At 41.5% G+C, this 19,187-nt stretch overlaps 1 long non-coding RNA gene across 1 annotated transcript in view; it reads right to left on the reverse strand.

The window, feature by feature from the left end:
- LOC130886327 (uncharacterized) overlaps window positions 1–6,984 on the reverse strand; it is a 50,682-nt gene extending 43,698 nt beyond the window's left edge. Inside the window, exons 1-3 of the long non-coding RNA XR_009058283.1 lie at window positions 6,874–6,984; window positions 6,173–6,315; window positions 5,396–5,984 (exon numbers count right to left, since the gene is read on the reverse strand). This is a non-coding gene — a long non-coding RNA (uncharacterized LOC130886327). The remainder of the gene's footprint in view (window positions 1–5,395; window positions 5,985–6,172; window positions 6,316–6,873) is intronic.
- Window positions 6,985–19,187: the final 12,203 nt, after the last annotated feature.

Below are 19,187 nucleotides of genomic sequence, written 5' to 3' on the forward strand. Positions count from 1 at the left end.
AGTGAATACAGAGCACAGATGGTGACATCCTACTTAAGTGCACCCTATACACTGCTCTTTGGCATTTGACCCTTGGGCTTTTGCAAACAATTCTTTCAAAGACAGCTCCATGTAAGTATCTGATTAACTTAGCCTTACAGTGACTTCAGTTCAAGTCTCAAGATCTAGCTAACCACAATCTGGATGTCATGTGGTCACCATCATTCAAAACTCCTAACTAGAGATTTTGTAGGCATCAGGGAAGCACAATATGATTCCATTCAAAGAAGTAAGACTACATGCGTGCAAGTTCCTTTTCTTTCCTTAATAGGAAGTAAAAACTCAACCTGGGGTCCATCTGACATATGGGTTCCAATAGATGTCTATTAACAAAAACATTATTTTGACTCTGGTTAAATGGTCAAGCATCTTTTAAAGTATTTTATTGTCAGTCTCCATCCTGATTATTTTTATACTTTACCCTCATTTTATGGAGGTTTTGGGCCCCTAACCATAACCTCTTAAAGTAGCTTGCTCCCATACAGAAAGAACCAAGAGGTGACAAGCCACCCAGTATGACACCACACTTTCTAGGCCATCCATAGTGAGGCAAAACCATGGACCTCTACCCTGACTGCCTCAGTTTCTCTAGCCAAAAGGAGAGTTTCATGCAGGTAGGCTGGACCAATACCCACTCCCATCCACAAGCAACAAACACCATCCTGCACCCAAATTCAAATATCCTGCAACCTCAGTGGTACTCTGAAATACAATACTGAGAGGACCAAGACGTGAGTGAACAGCAACAAAGCCATGGTCCGCACAACCTGATTTGGGTTACCTAGACAGCCAGCAGGAGAAATTCATGCTGAGAGGACCAAGAGGGGAACTATAAAGTACAAGCTGGGAGAGCAACCCAGGAGAACAGAGCAAGAGAGCAGGCTAAAGGAGACCTCAGTGGCTGAGACACAGAGCATACAGTTACCGAAGAATCAGACAGCCACTGGAAGAATTGGACCAAAACAATCCTGTATAAGAATGGAACTTCCAGAGGCATCACAATCCATCAACATCCATTACAAAGCTACACTAATGAAAACAGCTTGGTATTGGCATAAAAACAGAGACGTTGACCACTGAAATGAAATCAAAGACCCAGATACTGATCCACAAACCTATGAACACCTGATTTTTGTCAAAGAAGCTAAAATTATACAGTGGGGAAAAAAGCATCTTAAAAAAATAGTGTTGGCATAACTGGATGGCAACAGGTGGAAGAATAAAAAAAGATCCATATCTATCCCCATGCACAGAACTTAAGTCCAAAAGGATTAGAGACCTCAATATAAATCTGACTACTGTAAACCTGATAAACGAGATAGTGGGAAGTAGCCTTCAATGCATGGGGACAAGAGACCACTTTTTAAATATAACACCAGTAGCATAGACACTGAGAGCGACAATAAATAATAGGACGCCCTAAAAATTAGAACTTGTGGCTTACCAGGAAAGATTCAGTGTGTCTGACCTGGCAGCTTCATGGCAGGCAGCTCTCTGCCTGCCTTCTTCCTCCAAGAATTCTGTCCTGTCTACCTCACCCACCTAAGGGCTGCCTATCAAAAGGCCAAGTTAGCTTCTTTACTTAACCAATGAAATCAAGACAAATGCAAAAGGACCTCCTATACCATTAAAACCTTTCTTTTTATTTAGACAAAAAGGGGGAGGTGATGTGCAATTCCCCTCTGTTTGCTGTGAATATGTTTTATTCCCAATGGTTAATAAAGAAACTGCTTTGGGCCTATGGCAGCACAGAATAAAAAAAAAGGTTGGAATTCCAAGCAGAAATAGAGGAGAAAAGAAGGCAGAGTCAGGGACATGCCATGTAGCCACTGAAGGAGACAGATGCTGAATGGAACCTTACTGACACGCCACAGCTATGTGGCAATACACAGATGAATTGGGTTAATTTAAGATGTAAAAGTTATTTAAGAAGCCTAAGCTATTGGATATGCAGTCTTATAATTAATATAAGTTCTGTATAATTATTATGGGTCTGGATAGTGGGAAAATGACTAAGCAACCTCTGTCTATACCAGGATATAATGAAGATTGCAAGCTATACAGCATACACATGATTAATGTATAAATTCAAATGTCCTGTTCTTAGACTAATAAGGAATCTTACAAAGAAGCACAAATCAGCCTGAATGCTTCACTGCCTGAGGGAATGCAACATATTGTGACCCAGGAACCATGGGCTTTAACCTGAAAATCCTATGACACATGTTTCTCAAGGGAGTTAGGTAAGGCCAACTCCATGGTTCCCTGAAGAGTCTACTGCCAACTAAAATCCTATGACCTTGACCTGTCTGCCATGACTCTCAACATTCCCATCACCTACGTCCTACAAGAACAGCTGATTAAGCTCTTTCTCTTTGTCTAGTTTTCTGATATCTTGAGCATTCTTATAAGAGTCAACAGTCCAAGGTCATTTGCAGCAACAAAATTCTCTTTGAGTTCAATTTTAATTCCACCTTCCCTCTGTTGCTATTATTAAATTATGGAATCAAAAGCAACTCAGGTGATGAACATGTTTATTTGGTTGTTAAACCTATTTCACAATTCTTTTTTATGGGAGCTTAGGATAGATACTCAAGCTAATAACTAAAGGCAAAACATGTGGAATCATTGTTTTCTGACTTTCCCTCTTGTTTGGTCACTGTCTTGTGCTCAGAGCTTTGTGCTCAGAGATATTGCCAACCAAGTGGAAGAGCCTTCCTATATCAATCAAAATCAACACAATCTCTCTCAGATAGCTTAATCAGATATTCTTATCTAGGCATACTCTAAATTGGTATTTTCTGAGATCACTCTAAGCAATACCATGTTGATAGCTGAGGCTAATATGCAAGAAGATTTTAAAGATCCAAAGGCAATGTACTAATTATATCAATCACTTAAGCAGCAAAAACAAAGATAGATATGCCAGGAAATGAAAAGAGGAAAACATTTAAGATAAAGAAGATAAAACTAAAACTGTCTCTCCAAAGAAACTTTCGAAACAAACAAAAACTCAAGGAACTAATAACATGAGAAATCTGAATAAGAAATTGGTGAGACCATTATTTTCCAGAAAATAAACAATATACTTAGATAACAATGAATAAAATCAACAACATAGATTAATAGCACTGACAAACAAAGAGGATGGAGAGAAAAAGCCAAGAGCAAAGGCAGGAAAATATAGTCAGCTATTAATCAAAAGACCAAAGGAAACAGTCAGGAAACGTGTGATCCTGACCAATGTTACCCAGCTACCTATGATTCTATGTGTATGGAAATTAAATAAAGTCTTCACAATTTTCACAAAATTACTTCAATGTGACCCTTAAACAGTTGTTTCAGACCTTCCAGCTACTGTTATTTCTTCCAGAGAGGCCTCATGCTCTAGAGCCCTCTCTGCAAAAACAGATGATCTCCTGCTATGGTTATGCAGCCACTTAGACCTCCTTGTGTTTTCAGGTAAACCCAGACACACTGATGCCCAATCCCAAAACAATATAGAATAACTTCTGCTTCCTGACAAATGGATTATAGCACAAGATATAGATTCTGCTCTATCTACCTGCCCAACACCATAAAAACCTAAGAAACCTCTGTAGCACAGAAACTCCCTTTCTCCCCTGGAATTAAACATCAATGAATTACACCATTGCAGCAGGTGGTAGCAGGAAGTTAGGAACATTTTAATTATGTATTGCTAAAAGACAATCAACATCACCATAGTTCTACCAGCTTTTAAACTATTTGAGACATCAGAAAAAAATTGAAAGTAGACTACAATATACAGAACTTCTAGAAATCAGATTATCAGTTTTCAAATTTGTCTTTCCACTGCACACCAAAAGCATGGCTCTGTATGTACACTGGCAGTGATATTATAAGCACAATATCCTACCATGCCAAGGCTGCAGAGTCTCCCTCTCCCGGGGAAATCCATACACGGGGAGGCTCAGAAGACAAACATGGGTCACATTTATAACTTTTGTTAAAGAAAAATAGGCCATGAATTAGAAGATAATAAGGGGTCATGGTAAAGCTTGGGGACAGGAAAGAGAATGTGAATATGATATAGTTATAATCTCAAAAAAATATTTTGAAAAGTTGAAACAGGATTCATGGTCATGTGCTTCAGAAACTAGAGATTTAGATTAGAGCACATCAAAAATTTCTAAAAAACTTTCATCTCCAGATGTATATTTAAAACCAGTACAATAACAGTCCTGTTGGGCAGGGCCACATATTACTCAGATCTATTTTGGTTCAACTACTATAACTACAGCAATTTGATTTCATGAGAAGGTCAGTTTTTTATTTAGATTCTTGATTGTCCTGGCCTGTGGACAACAAGAAATGGTCACCAGGACATTTATGGAGCATCTAAAATTGGATTACCGAATCCCTAATTAGGTAATTAGTAAATAGCTAAGCATTGCTAATCTCAAATACTGTTGAAGTAGAAAAGTTCTCAACCACTGTCCTGTCTCTCACTTTCTGCACTGTGAATATACAAGCTTCAAGCTTGACCTATTTATTCAGTCCTCCTGATGCGTTGAACCCCAACTAAAAAATTATTTTCACTGCTACTTCATAACTATATTTTTGCTACTGTTATGAATTATAATATAAAATATCCGTGCTTTCTGATGGTCTTAGGCCAGTCCTGTGATAGGATCATTTGATCACCCATAGGAAGCTGTGACCACCAAAGTTAAGAAACCCTGCTCTAAACTGATATAAATAAACAAACAGCACTTAAGAAAAAATGGAATGAAATTCTTAAACTAGAAAACATTGAAAAATATAGCAGTAATGCATCTAAATAAAATGAATGTTAAAAATGACACCAATAATTAATGCTTTAAAATGATAAAAAAAAAAAAAGTAGAACACTTATCTATCCTAAATTTGAAATGGAGTAGTCCCTTCCCTGAGAGAAAGAATGACATTAATAAGAGACTGTATGACTTTGTTCCACTAAACAGCACTGAATCATGTCATTGTGGCTGGTGATAGCAAAAAGTTAGAAGCATTCTAATTATGTATTGCTAAAAGACAATAAAGATCACCATAATACTACAAGCTTTGAAACTATTTGAAACATTTATAAGACAAACTTGAAAATGAATGCAATATTCAAAAATTCTAGAAACCACACCATCAATTTTCAAAACTCTCTTCCCACTACACACCAAGAGCATGACTATGTTTGTACACTGGACTCTGTTATTACAAGCATAATATCCTACCATGCCAGGCCTGCAGAGTCTCCCCTTCCTCTCCCCATGGGCGGCCAGGACACCATAGGCATGGGCTCTGTCGCCCCCCCCCCCCCCCAAGCACCATCAGCACGTACCTGAAGCCTCTCTGGGGACGGCCCAGGCCCTCGGTGGAGTCATGATCGCTGTCTGGGCAGAGTCTGTGGACACTGGGGCGCACTGTGGCCCTCTGTGCCCTATGTTGCCCTCTGGGAATCTTCCTGCAGCCTCCAGAGCGGCATCTCGGAGTCCGGGGGCGAACTGAGTACAGTCAGGGGCATGCAGAGGGCACAGGGGAGACGTGGGGTCAGCGTCTGGCCCAGGGGCGGCCTGGACACCATGGACGTGAGCTCTGTCACCCACAGTGGCATCAGCTCGTCCCCGAGGCCTCTCTGGGCACGGCCCAGGCCCCTAGTAGAGGTCTGGTCACTGTCTGGGCAGAGTCCAGAGGCCTCCTGAGTGTCCTGTGTCCATCCGGGGGCTGCCTGGACACCGTGGACTGAGCTCTGCCCCCCAGAGCACCGTCAGCGCGTACATGAGGCCCCTCTGGACATGGCCCAGGCCACCAGTGGAGTCCTGGTCGCTGTCTGGGCAGAGTATGTGGAAACTGGGGCGATCTGTGCATCTTCCTGCAGCCTCCAGCGAGGGATCTCCGGGTCAAGGGGCGTCCTGAGTCCGGTCAGGGGCCTGCGGAGGGCACGGGGGAGATGTGGGGTCAGCGTCTGGGCCGGGCAGAGGGGCCTGGCGGACTCTGGTCTCTGTCTGTGCAGAGTCTGGAGGCCTCCTGAGTGTCCTGTGTCTGCACAGGGGCGGCCTGGACACCGTGGGCGTGAGCTCTGCCCCCCCCCCCCCCCCGGAGCACTGTCAGCGCTTACCTGATGCCTCTCTGGGCCCCGCCCAGGCCCCAGTGGAGTCCTGGTCGCCGTCTGGGCAGAGTCTGTGGACACTGGGGCCCTCTGTGGCCCTCTGTGAATCTTACTGCAGTCTCCAGCGAGGGATCTCGGGGTCCGGGGGCGTCCTGAGTCCAGTCAGGAGCATACAGAGGGCACAGGGGAGACGTGGGGTCAGAGTCTGGGCCGAGCAGAGGGGCCTGGCGGACTCTGGCCAGAGTCCGGGGACCTCCCGAGTGTCCTGTGTCCACGGGGGGGGGGGGGGGGGGGTGCGGACACCGTGGACGTCTGTCTGGACCTGGGATGCTGGCTGCTGCTGCTGCTCCCGCCGCGGCCTCTCCTGGCAGGAAGCCGCGCGGCTGGCTCGCTCCCTCCCCCTCCCTCCTCGCCCTCCTCCCCCCCCCGACCCCCGCCCGCCAGCCCCCCGCGGACACAGGACACTCGGCCCGGGAGCCGGCCCAGGAGCCCAGGTCGCCCAGGTTCCGGTCACGGGGACCGGCGGGAAGCCGCGCGGCTCGCTCCTCCTCCCTCCTCGCTCCCCACGCACCCACCCCCACCCCCCCACCGCCCCCCCCCCCCACCCCTCAGCGCCGGCCGGGAGCTCTGATCGCCCCGGTTCCGGTCCCGGGAACCGGAGGGAAGCGGCCCAGGAGCTCTGCCCCCTCCCCCTCTTCCCCGCTCCGAACCGGCGCCTAGGATTCCCCCGCAGCAATCGCGGCTCTACAAGCGGCGGTTTTTCTTCCTTTTTTCTTCTTTTTTCTCATTTCTCTGCTTCTCCCGCGCGCTGGGAGCCGGCTACCAGTGTGGCGGTAGCGGCATGCAGGCAGGCAGGAAGGAAGGAAAGAGCTTGGGCTTTCAGCCCAGGGATCCTGGGAGACCGAGTCCGTCCGGGACCTGGACTACAGGCAAAATGGCTGCTGAGAGGAATCATGGGATACGTAGTCCCGAACCGGGTCCTGGAGCCCTGGGGCGGGGGGGGGAGGCGCCCCCCCATACACCACAGGAGTGTCCACGGGCCGGACATGCCCCGTGGGGACCCCACGCCCTGCCCCCGGCCCCCCAGCCACCCTGAGTCCCCAGGGACCCCGTGTGCCGGGTCACCGCGGCCCCTCCCCGGTACTGGCAACGCCCCATTCCAGGCACTGCCCAACCCTAGCCACGCCCCACCCCTAGCCACGCCCCAACCCTAGCCCCCCAGTCCCCCGGAGTGCCTGACGGTCACCCCGGTCCCTCCCTGGCCCTGGCAACGCCCAACCCCTAGCGCAGCCCACCCCTAGCAACACCCCACCCCTAGCCCATTACAGAGTTAGTGATCAGTGTATTCAACCCTTTCCCTTATAGCTCAGATATTCTGAAGCCAAACCTAAGTCACATTAAAACAGCAACTCTTGATAAAGCAAAATTCATGATTTTTCTAATTTCTGGAAAGTCTTAGAGGCAAGAAGGTGATGATGTAAATGATGTAGTTATAATCCACAAAAATTAATCTAAAAAGGTGAAACAGGTTTATGGTCATTTGTTCCAAAGTTTAGTGATTTATATTAGAGCACACCAAGGATTAGTAACACATTTTATATCAGGCTGTACATCTTAAATATGTAAAATAACAGCTCTTTTAGGAATGGGAACACCATTTTATCCAGTTCTATTTTGGTCAGACCAGTGCAACTACTGTAATTTGGTTTCATACATTTGGTTCCTTATCCCAATTCTTGATTCCTAACTCTGTGGATGCAAGAAATGGCCAGTCAGAACATTTAGCAATCATCTAAAATTGATTGACTCACTACCTATTTCTTATGTGAGCTATGGTCTAAGGGGGAATGCTTTCATGCTCCTTCTTACCCATACCTCTCTGTGCTGGGACTAGACCTGATTTACAGTTTGTCAGTGAACTCAATTCTTACACGAGTCCCTCTTCATTTGCAAGTTCACAGTAAAATACAGATTAGTTGGAGGACACTCATCAATTTTCCTTCCCACTGACCAATTAAGGCCCAGCCCTGAAACAGCTGCAAGACTTTCTTTCCAGCACTGAGCAACAGAAGCAGGATTGGGTGTTCAAAACAATTCTAAACTACATAATTGTGAGAAAGGCAGGTCTCTATAAACTCAAGGTCAGCCTGGTCTACAAAGCTAGTTTCAGGACAGCCAAAGGTACACAAAGAAACCTTGTCTTGAATAACAAAATTGTATTAATTTAGTTGTCTGTGATGTGCCCAACTATAATTCAGGTACATTGGAGATAAGGTGGGCAAATCACGCTGATTTTCAACAAGATCCTAGTCTATACAGTGAGTTCCAGGACAGCCAGAGATTCATAATGAGGCTATTCTTTAAGATAAAAATAGAAAATAAAAAAGAACAAATTATTAATAAAAGTAATAAACATGATATTTTTGGCATGACTAATTTGGAACAGTGATGAAGATATAAAGTGATTAATTTATCCTTGAGGTCCTAACAGGTTTAGATAGATGGCAAGGGATATACACAACTAAGTTAATATACCTAAGTCATATAATGAAAGCTTTCCCATCTCTAAAACCCTCCCCAAACCTCAGCTCCTGTCTCTCCTGTAAGGTGGTCAGATAAAGAGTAAATGTTTCTTCAGTAGGCCCGGTCTCACCTGGAGAAGTCAGTCTTTTTCCACAGTGAAATTCCCAGGGAAACTCAAATTTCATAGTGTCTATTATTTCACTAGTTGTTAGCCAAAGGGAGGAATTTAAATATATCTTAGATTATCCTTATTCACACCAGGCAGACAAGTAATGGGGATTGATGGAGTAGAGACTAAAGAGCTTTATGTTGCCATGGAGACTGCAAAATGGGGGCTGTAGGATACTGTCACTGACAATTACATGAGTTGACAAAAAAGAAAATAGTGGAAGATCTGGAGGAGGCTGAACCACCATAGTAGAGTGGATACAGGGTACAGATGGTGCCAACTTACTTAAGTCCACCCTATGCCTTGCTATTTGGCATTTGATCTTTGGACTTTTGCAAAGCTCCGTCCCTAACAATTCTTTCAAACTCCACAGCTCTTTGTAAATGTCTGAGTAGCTTAGACTTACAGTGACTTCAGTTCAAGTCTCAGGATCTCCCCACAACCTGGATGTCATCTGGTCACCACCATTCAAAACTCCTAACTAGAGATTTTGTAGGCATCAGGGAAACACAATATGATTCCATTCAGCTAAGTCAGACTTCATGCCTGCAAGTTCCTTTTCTCTCCTTCACAGGAATTTAAACTCAACCTGGGGTTCATCTGACACCCGACTTCTCAATGGAAACCAAGAAAGCCAGAAGGCCCTGGTCAGATTGCTGCAGACACTAAGAGACCACAAATGCAAGCACAGGTATCTATACAAAGCAAACCTTTCAATCACCATCAATGGAGGAAACAAGATATTGCATGACAAAACCAGATTTACACAATATATATCCAAAAACCCAGCCTTACAGAAAGTACTAACAGGAAAACCACAATCCAAGGAAACTAACTTCACCCACAACAACTCAAACAACAGATAACCTCACATCAGCAAAACCCAAGAAAGGGAAATATGCACAACCACTCCCATTGAAAAAGAACAGGAATTAACAACCACTGGTCATTAATAGAACTTAAGATCAATGGTCTCAACTCACCTATAAAAAGACACAGGCTAATAGAATGGATAGAAAAACAAGATCCAGCCTTCTGTTGTATACAAGAAACACACCTCAACCTCAAAGACAGACATTACCTCAGAGTAAAGGATTGGGAAAAGGTTTTCTGATCAAATTCACCTAAGAAACAAGCAGGTGTAGCTATCCTAATATCTAACATTAACTTTCAAACTAAAATAAATCAGAAGATGGAGAAGGACACTTTATACTCATAACAGGAACAATTCATCAAGATGAAGTCTCAATCCTTAACGTCTATGCCCCTAATACAAGAGCAATCACATATGTAAAAGAAACATTACTAAAGCCTAAAACATACATCAAAATCCACACACTAATCGTAGGAGACTTCTGCACTCCACTATCCACAATAGACAGGTCCACTAGACAAAAACTTAACAGAGAAATAAGGAAACTAACAGATGTCATGAATAAAATGAACTTAACAGACATGTACATAACATTACACCTAAACTCAAAAGAATATACAGCACCTCATGGAACCTTCTCTAAAATGGACCAAATACTCATAACAAAGTAACTATCATTGGCTGAACCACTTTTAAATATAACTCTAGAAGAAGAAATAACCCTAGCTCTTCTAATCTAACACTAACATTTTACAATTCTTTGGAGTACATGACATATAACCTTAGCACGCAGAAGCTGGGAGGAAAGCTGCCATGAATCAGTGGTCTCCCTGGGCTAGGTAACAAAACAACAATAAAACAATTCCATTCAGGATACCATAGGCAGGCATAAGAATTTCAAGTCTTTTGCAGTAAGAAAATTACATTTGAGGTACCATTTTTTGTTCCAACTTTCTTCTCTGTTGCTGTGATTAAATTCTCTATCAAAAAGCAACTCAGGTAATGAGGTTTATCTAGTTGATATTTCTAGATCACAGTCCATCCTTGTGCAAGCTTAGGATAGAAACTCAAGCTAATAAATGAATGCAAAACATGGGGAAACATTGCTTCCTAGGTTTCTATCTTGTTTTGTCATGGTATCATGCTAAGCTAGTTCTCTTCTGCAGGTCCACTAGCTTAGAGATATTGCCAACTCAGTAGAAGAGCCTTCCAACATCAGTTGAAATCAATACAATCTCTCTCAGATGCAGCAATTAGATGTTCTCATCTAAGCACACCCTCAACTAATGCTCCTTCAGACAATCCTAGGCAATGTCATGTTGACAGCTGAGATGAATTAGGAAAAAGACAATAATATACAAGGAGGTTCTAAAGATCCAAAGTCAATGTATTAATCGCATCCAATCACTTAAACAGCAAAAACCCAAACATGAAGATAGCAGCAACTGGAAAACACAGATATGCCAGGGAATGGAAAGAGGCAAGTCTCAAAGAACAATAAATAAAAAATCTAAAACTGATTCTCCACAGAAACTTCTCAAACCAACTAAAACTCAAGGAACTTTTAACAAGAAATTTTCTGGATACAAAATTGTTGAAGGCCGATCTTTTTCCAGAGGAACAATATAATCAGATGATAATAAAACTAACAATATAGATTGCACCACTAAAAAAATAAGACATAAAGACATAGCTACCAATATAGATTATAATTTCTTAAACAGAAACGATAAGACTCTAATCAAAATCAAACTACAGGAAATCACTGACCATTACTCATCCAGTACACATCATTCTTTCCTTTGCTAATAATAGAGAATGGGTTGTGTGAGGAGGGTGTTCCACCATAATTGGAGAGATTCACTTGAAGTCTTCTGAGGTTTTAACTTTGTAGAAAATATTGTGACTACTAAAAGGATCTCATTCTATTGTGATAAAGAATAGGATGTCTGTTAGGGTCACTTAGACAGCATTTTGCTTACTATTGTTGGGTCCACGTGTCGTGCAATTATTGAGAAGCGGGTAGACCACTAAAATCTACTAAACCAGAAGCAAACTTTATTCCAGAAAAAGGAAGGAAAAAAACTCCATGGGGCACACAAAGCTTACCAGTTGTATGTGACCACAGCCAGAGATTGGATTTCTATATCTGTGGCAATGGGCGATTTCCAAAATAGCCTTTTTATAGCAAGAAACAAGCATTATGCATGAACAAAAGAATTTTTATAATCTCGAGGTAAAGCTCAGGTACAAATTGTTTTGTTTGTTGTTACAATTTCCATTAACAGGGTTTTTCAATTAAACTAGGGTTTGCATTTAGCCTATGTTTCTCTCTGCCACTTTCTGATGGTGTTTATTGAAGTTCTGCAATCCCTTGATACTGACAGTTTTGCATATCAGGAAAGGGTATGAGAGAATGCAAAACAAAAAAGTCATGTACATCACATCATTTAAAAGTTAACTCAGCTCATGATAGTTGTTAGTCATGAATGGTCAGGGGTTATCTAAAAGCTGACCCTCAGTTTGAAGAGGGACCATCAGTTTGCATAGGGATGCTTCAGTCTTTAAGGCAGAGCTATCAGTTGTAAAGCAAACTAATCCACTGTTAATAGTTAATCCTTAATGTTGTAAGAAGGCCACTTGTTGGTTTTAAGCTGCTCAGCAGCTCAGACCTGAAATAATCACAAAGAAACTACCTTGTTATTGGCTAACTCTTACATCTTAATCTACCCTGTCTCCATTATTCTGTGCATCACCATGAGGTCCTGGACTACCAGCAAAATTTCAGCATGTCTGTCTCCAGCAAAAGCTCTATGGCTTCTCCTAAATCTGCCTTTCATTCACCCAACATTCAGTTTAATTTTCCCTGCCTACCTAAGTTCTGTCCTATCAACAAATCAAGTAAGTTTATTTATTCACCAATGGTATTCACAGCACACAGAGGGAAATCCCACATCACCTTAAGCTGCAGAGAAAGCTGTTGACAGTCTGTTCTCATTCTCCTAGGCTTACAACTTTATATTTTGTCATTTCTACAATTCTATTTCTGGAACCTACACTCTTATATTCTTATTCTTGGAATCTTCACTTTGATTTATGATGGCCAATAAGTCTGCTTCAAAGTAAGGAAATGAAAATATTTTAAAACATAATACAAGATAACAGACTATTAAAGAATCGGTATATACCTAAAGCAACTCAGTTTATAATTGTTTTATAAGTCACAAGCACTTTTTTTTTTTTTGGTTTTTCGAGACAGGGTTTCTCTGTAGCTTTGGAGCCTATCCTGGAACTAGCTCTTGTAGACCAGGCTTGCCTTGAACTCACAGAGATCCTGCTGCCTCTGCATCCTGAGTGCTAGTATTAAAAGAGTGTGCCACCACCGCCCGGCCACAAGCACTTTTGAAAGCAAGTTTACTGCTATTTTTTCCAAATGTTTTCGCATGAGAATGAATGTTCTATATATGTATGCAGGACCAGGAACAGTAGATATTTATGAGTCTCTCAACTTGAGTGTTGGTATCTGAAATCAGAATATATGAGGAACAACATATAAAGACATTTTGGCCAATAAACCAAAAGTTTTTCACAGATTAATAGCAAAAAGAATAACAAACCCTAAGTAAATAAAGAAGCAAATAATTAATTCTTGGGAAAATGATGCCTCAAAACTAAGATTCTGTGTATAGTAAATTTGCAGCATAAAATGAATACAATTCAATGACAATTTCCAACAATTTATAACAGAAAATCTGATTACAAAGTGACATTCATAGTGGAAACACCCAGAATGATCAATGAGATTATGAAAAAATAGTACACAGATTGACATAATATGACTTCTTGCTGGAAAGTGGTAATGTACATCTTTAATACCAGCACTTGGGAGGCAAACACTTGGGAGATTTCTGTGAGTTCAAAAACAGAGAAACCCAAAACTAAAAAAAAAAAACTTACAACAAAGCTATAACAATCAAGACTGTGAGCAATATTTAAGATAAATATATAGAAAAATAGAATAATTTAATATCTGCTTCCTGTCACAAGGATTATAGCACAAGATATAGATTATGCCCTATCTACTTGCCCAACACCATGCACACCTGAGAAAACTTGGTAGCTCCTTTTGTCACCTGGAACTAAACATCACTGAATCATATCATTGTGCCTGATGATAGCAGAAAGTTAGAAACATTCTAATTGTGTGTTGCAAAAATACAATCAACAGCACCACAGTTCTACCAACTATTAAACTATTTGAAACATTTATATTATAAACTTGAAAGTGAAATACAATATTCAGAAATTCTAGAAACCCCACCATCAGTTTTCCAATCTGTCTTCCCACTGCACACCAAAAGCACTAGACAATAATATTACAAGCATAATATCCTATCATACTAGAGCTGCATTATTTCTCTTCCCAGGAAATCCATATACTGGGAGACTCAGAGGACAAGAACCACTGGCCAGATCACTACATAGACCAACAGAACCATAGCCTGGCTCATGGTCCATACAAATCCCAGCAGAAATGACAGCTCAACAGATCATCTCTGAACACCCTGCACTCACCATGGCATAGCTTGTGGTCTTCCTTACAACTCATTACAACAGAAGCAGAGAAGAATCCTGGAAAGAACCACCTGTAAGCTACCTACCACTATTGTTCCTGCTTGCTAAGCCTTCCCAGAGTCCCTCACTGACTAATGCCACCCAGCTGGGCATCAGAATATTATCAGTTCCCCTACTGGGTGAACAGAGATCAAATTACTCAGATATCACAGAACTTTCTACTCTGCCCTTCCAGTACAGTGCATAGGGCCCTAGTCTAGAAAGTTAGTATATCTGAGAGCATATCCTGTTCCTCATCCAAAGCACAGGGTCCTTTGTGTGCACATCCCTTTACACACTCCATGTGCAGCCAACCCATCGTATCATACCTAGGAAATCCTGCAGCCAAACACAGGTCACATTCACAACTGTTGTTAAAGAAAAGCAGGCCATGAATTAGAAGACACTGAGGGGTCATGGTAGGGCTTGATCACAGAAAAGAGAATGTGGGTATGATATAGTTATAATCTCAAGAAATAATTTTGAAATGTTAAAACAGAATTTATGGCCATGTGTTCCAGAAACTAGGGACTTGTATTAGAGCACACCAAAGATACCTCAAACCTTTTACCTTGTGGTACATATCTAAAACCAGTAAAAATAACAGTCCTGTTAGGCAGTGCCACAACATTTTACTCTGATCTATTTTGGTTACTGTTGTAACTGTAACAATTTGGTTTCATAATAAGATCAATCCAGATTATTGATTGCCTGGTATGTGGACACCAAGAAATGACCATCAGGATATTTATGGAGCATCTAAAATTGATTACCTAGTTCCACATAACTAATCTCAGCTACTGTTGAAGTAGGAAAGTTCTCAACCACTGTCGTGTCTCTCCCATTCTGCACTGTGACTCTACCAACTTCAAGTTCTGTCTATGCACTCAATTCTTGCACAGATCCCTCTTTATCTATAATCACACACTAAAAGTCAGAGAGACTGGAGGTCACTCATTAGCTGGTTTATATTTCCTTTTTACTGACCAGTCAAAGCCCAGTCCTGAAGAAGTTGTAGGGCTATCTACCCAGCACTGGGAAGCAGAGGCAGGATTAGGTGTTTAAAGAAATTCTCAATTACATAGCACAAGGCAACATATCACAAGCTCATAGTCTCCCATGCCAGGATGACAGAGCCTCCCCACTCTCAACAAAGGTCAAAGGCCAAGGGCCACTAAACAGGTAAACACAAAGAACAAAAGAAACCTGTCTGGCTCATGGTTCATTCCTGTCCAAGAAACTACGACAGCTCAGCCAACCTACTCCAGTGTGGCCAACCCTTTATTTCATAGCAGGGAGTAACCAAACTGCAACCAAACACAGATCACATTCAAACAGTAATTGTTGTTAAACAAAAAGAAGCCATGAATTAGAACACAATGAATGGTCTATGGCAGGACTTAGAGGCAGGAAAGAGATAGTGGAAACACTGTATTTATAATCCTGAAAAATTCTGTTTAAAAGTTGAAACAGGCTTTATGGTCTTGTGCTCCAGAGACAAGGGATTTGTATTAGAGTACACCAAGCACTAGTCATATCTTCAACCTCAGAGTATACATCGTAAACCTCGAAAATAAATCATGGTAGACAGGGCCACACCACTTTATCCAGCTCTTCTATTTTACTTTAACTACTGTAACTACAGTAATTTGGTTTAATGATAAGTTAAGTTCTTTACAGAGATTCGTAAATGCATGGTCTATGAACCCATGAAATGGCCAGACAGGATATTTATGGAACATCTAAAATTAATTACCTCACTACTCACTGCTAATGTCAACTATTGTCAGAGCAGAAAAGCTTTTACCATCTTTCTTGGTCATCCCTTTTTCTGATGTGACTCCACTGGCTTTGCAATTGGTCAGTGAACTCAATTCTTACACAGGTCCCACTTCACTTATAAATTCATAATAAAATCTAGAGTGTAGTAGGAGCTGTGGGCTGTATTCCTGCCACCCCAGCTCCTGGTCGCCTGGCTAGCTTATGCCCCGAAATAACAACACACAAACTGTATTCTTTTAAACACTGCTTGGACCATTAGCTCTAGCCCTTACTAGCTAATTCTCATATCCCGATCAACCCATCTCTAATAATCTGTGTAGCACCAGTCTTACCGGGAAAGATTCAGCATGTCAGACCTGGCAGCTTCCTTCATCGCGTCTGCCCTGGCAATGAGCTGCATGGCATCTGGCTCTGAGAGGAGCTGCCCTGCATCTGAGCTCACTTCCTCTTCCTCCCAGCATTCTGTACTGTTTACTCCACCCACCTATGTTCTAACCTATGAGGGCCAAGCAGTTTCTTTTTGAATTAATCAATGACCTTCCTCCATCACTAGAGAAGTTAAAGGATACTCTGAAGGCGAAGGCGTAAGTCACAAACAATCCCATGCTAGTTTGGAATTATGATTAATATAATGGTTATTTATTTAAAGGGGAAAAACTTACAGATCACTGTCCCAGACAACAGCCCTCTGTGCAATCAGGAAGGGAGGCTAGTCACCGGAAGTGGAGCAGGAAGTAAGAGAGAGCGAGGAGGGAAAGGGAGAGAGACTACACCCCAATGGGCTGGTATCTCAGCGGCTATTGGCTGGAGGAGCGGAAGGACTTCCCGCAACACCTCCCCCTTTTGTTTAAATAAGAGAGTTCTAAACCTACTATGAAATTATATACAATAAGTACAAATATCCTATTCTAACTAGCTTAGGTCTTATATAATAAATAGCTTGGCCAAGTCATGAGAGGAAAGTAACTACATTTATGTAGTCTTCAACCCCATCAAATATCTGAGAAGGGAAATAATGTTACCTGAGTAATTAGGAAGTGCAATCAAACAACTTCCAAAACATGCAACAAATCACAGAGACAACTAGCTACCTGTGCAATCACCCAAGGTCACGTTTGCAGCGTATAAGCAACCAACTTTGGCTAAGGCCTAAATTAACTGACATACCATTTTCAAAGGCAAGAAACTTGTCAAAACTATCTTACCCTGTCTTGGCAGGATATGACAGTCCTGTTTTTTCCATTCACGGATACTCTGTATCTCTGTCAGTGGTTGAGGTATGGGCATTTCTTCGCCCAAAGGCCAGTTCAGCCAAGAAGAAAGGCTCCAGGTGGAGTGTCTTTGGTGCTCAACATTCTCTCAGGAATAGAGCGGTGTTGCCAGGAGCAATTGTGTCTCACTACCACAAAACTCTGAGTTAGATTAAAGGCCATTTTCTACAGCTCTTTGAAGAGGTTGAAGATTATCTATCTATACTGAGTATAATCTCTATGCATCTAAAGAACCTGATTAGTCTAATTATAAATGACAAACTTAGAATACTATTGATCTATATAATTCTCAATACCTATCTAACTTAAAGACTAAGAAAATAAAGGACTGTGAAACAAATGAGGACAATGACCTCCAAATATAAACAATGTACAAATATACATTGCAGTATGGTAAATATTTATCAATACACAAACAATATATAAGTATCTTAATCAGAGGTAGAAATGTACACTGCAATATGGTAAATATATACTATATATATATATATCAATACAATATTTGTCAATACATAAAAAAATGTTTTAAACAGAGGCAGAAACATGCATGCATACAATAGTCAATATAATTTCATTTTGTATCAATATATAAGAATCAATACCAATATATTTGCCTCTGAATAATAACTCACAAGTACCAACAAGTACCAATCTATTATCCCATCATCCCATTATCCCTCTTTTTTTTAAATGATCCCTGAGCTTATAAAATTCCTCCCCCAACCCTCAACCATATACCAATTATAATCAACCCCTAAATGATGTCCATAAACCCAAGGGCAAACTTTACTGGGAGAGGGGACATCGTCCTCTAGAGTTATTTCCAGCTCTCATGGGGGCAATGACTTTCTGGGGGATCCTGTGAAAGTAAAATGATGGTTAAATTTCAAGATCAAATGTCTTTTAAAATTGCAAATAGTCTCTGAGTATTTTGTGCAGGTCTGGCCAGAATGTTGTATAAGATGTGCACCATTTCAGCTAACCAAGTTGGGATCGCTTGTGCAGCTGGTACCCAAAACAGGTCTTGTAGTAGCACTATCAGTATCATGACGTCATATCAACCAGGTGGAGTTGTTGTTGTGGGGCCCCATCTTCTTCCTGGAAACTTCAAATGTCACTTCAGGAAAAACTCATTGTTCATTGTGAAAAACTTAAGCATTAATCATATAGACATATATATATATATATTCAATGAAAGGCATGATAGATATATTTAATGAAAAGTATGATAGATGTGAAGAAAAGCAAAGATGTTTTCTAAACTCATATTTCTTTCTGTCCCATATCATGGCTCTTGACATGAGACAGAAACTCCAGAAACTCTGGGTTTTTCTCTTACCAACAGGCTTGGAATTGGAGAGGGACTGAGCTAGAGTCCAACTTCAAAACCAGCTCTATAAATTTAGAAATTTGGTTTAATATATTTTACTTACACAACCATTCAGTTTTCTTGATAGTTCCTATTGGGGAGGTATTTTTCCATCTGTCAGTATCCAAACATCCAGGGTCCCTTGAATTTTTCAAAGATGAGTGTTTTCCTGTGGAGATAAGAACCTGCCCCCATTCTATATGTTTTTCTTACCAACTGAATGAATATCATCATTGTGGATGAGTTGTCATTTCTCCTTTCCAAGAGGTTTCTCCTCTTCAAATCGAACCTTTATTAATTTTGATGGTATCCACGATTTTTCTTCTCCTGTGGAAATAAGAGCAAAACCCCTTCCCCAACATAGCACATCTCCTGGCTTCCATTGATGTAGGGATAAGCCCCACCCATTGGGGGTGTGTTCA

Source organism: Chionomys nivalis, chromosome 1 (assembly GCF_950005125.1).
Source record: "Chionomys nivalis chromosome 1, mChiNiv1.1, whole genome shotgun sequence".
In the NCBI taxonomy this organism is placed as follows: domain Eukaryota; kingdom Metazoa; phylum Chordata; class Mammalia; order Rodentia; family Cricetidae; genus Chionomys; species Chionomys nivalis.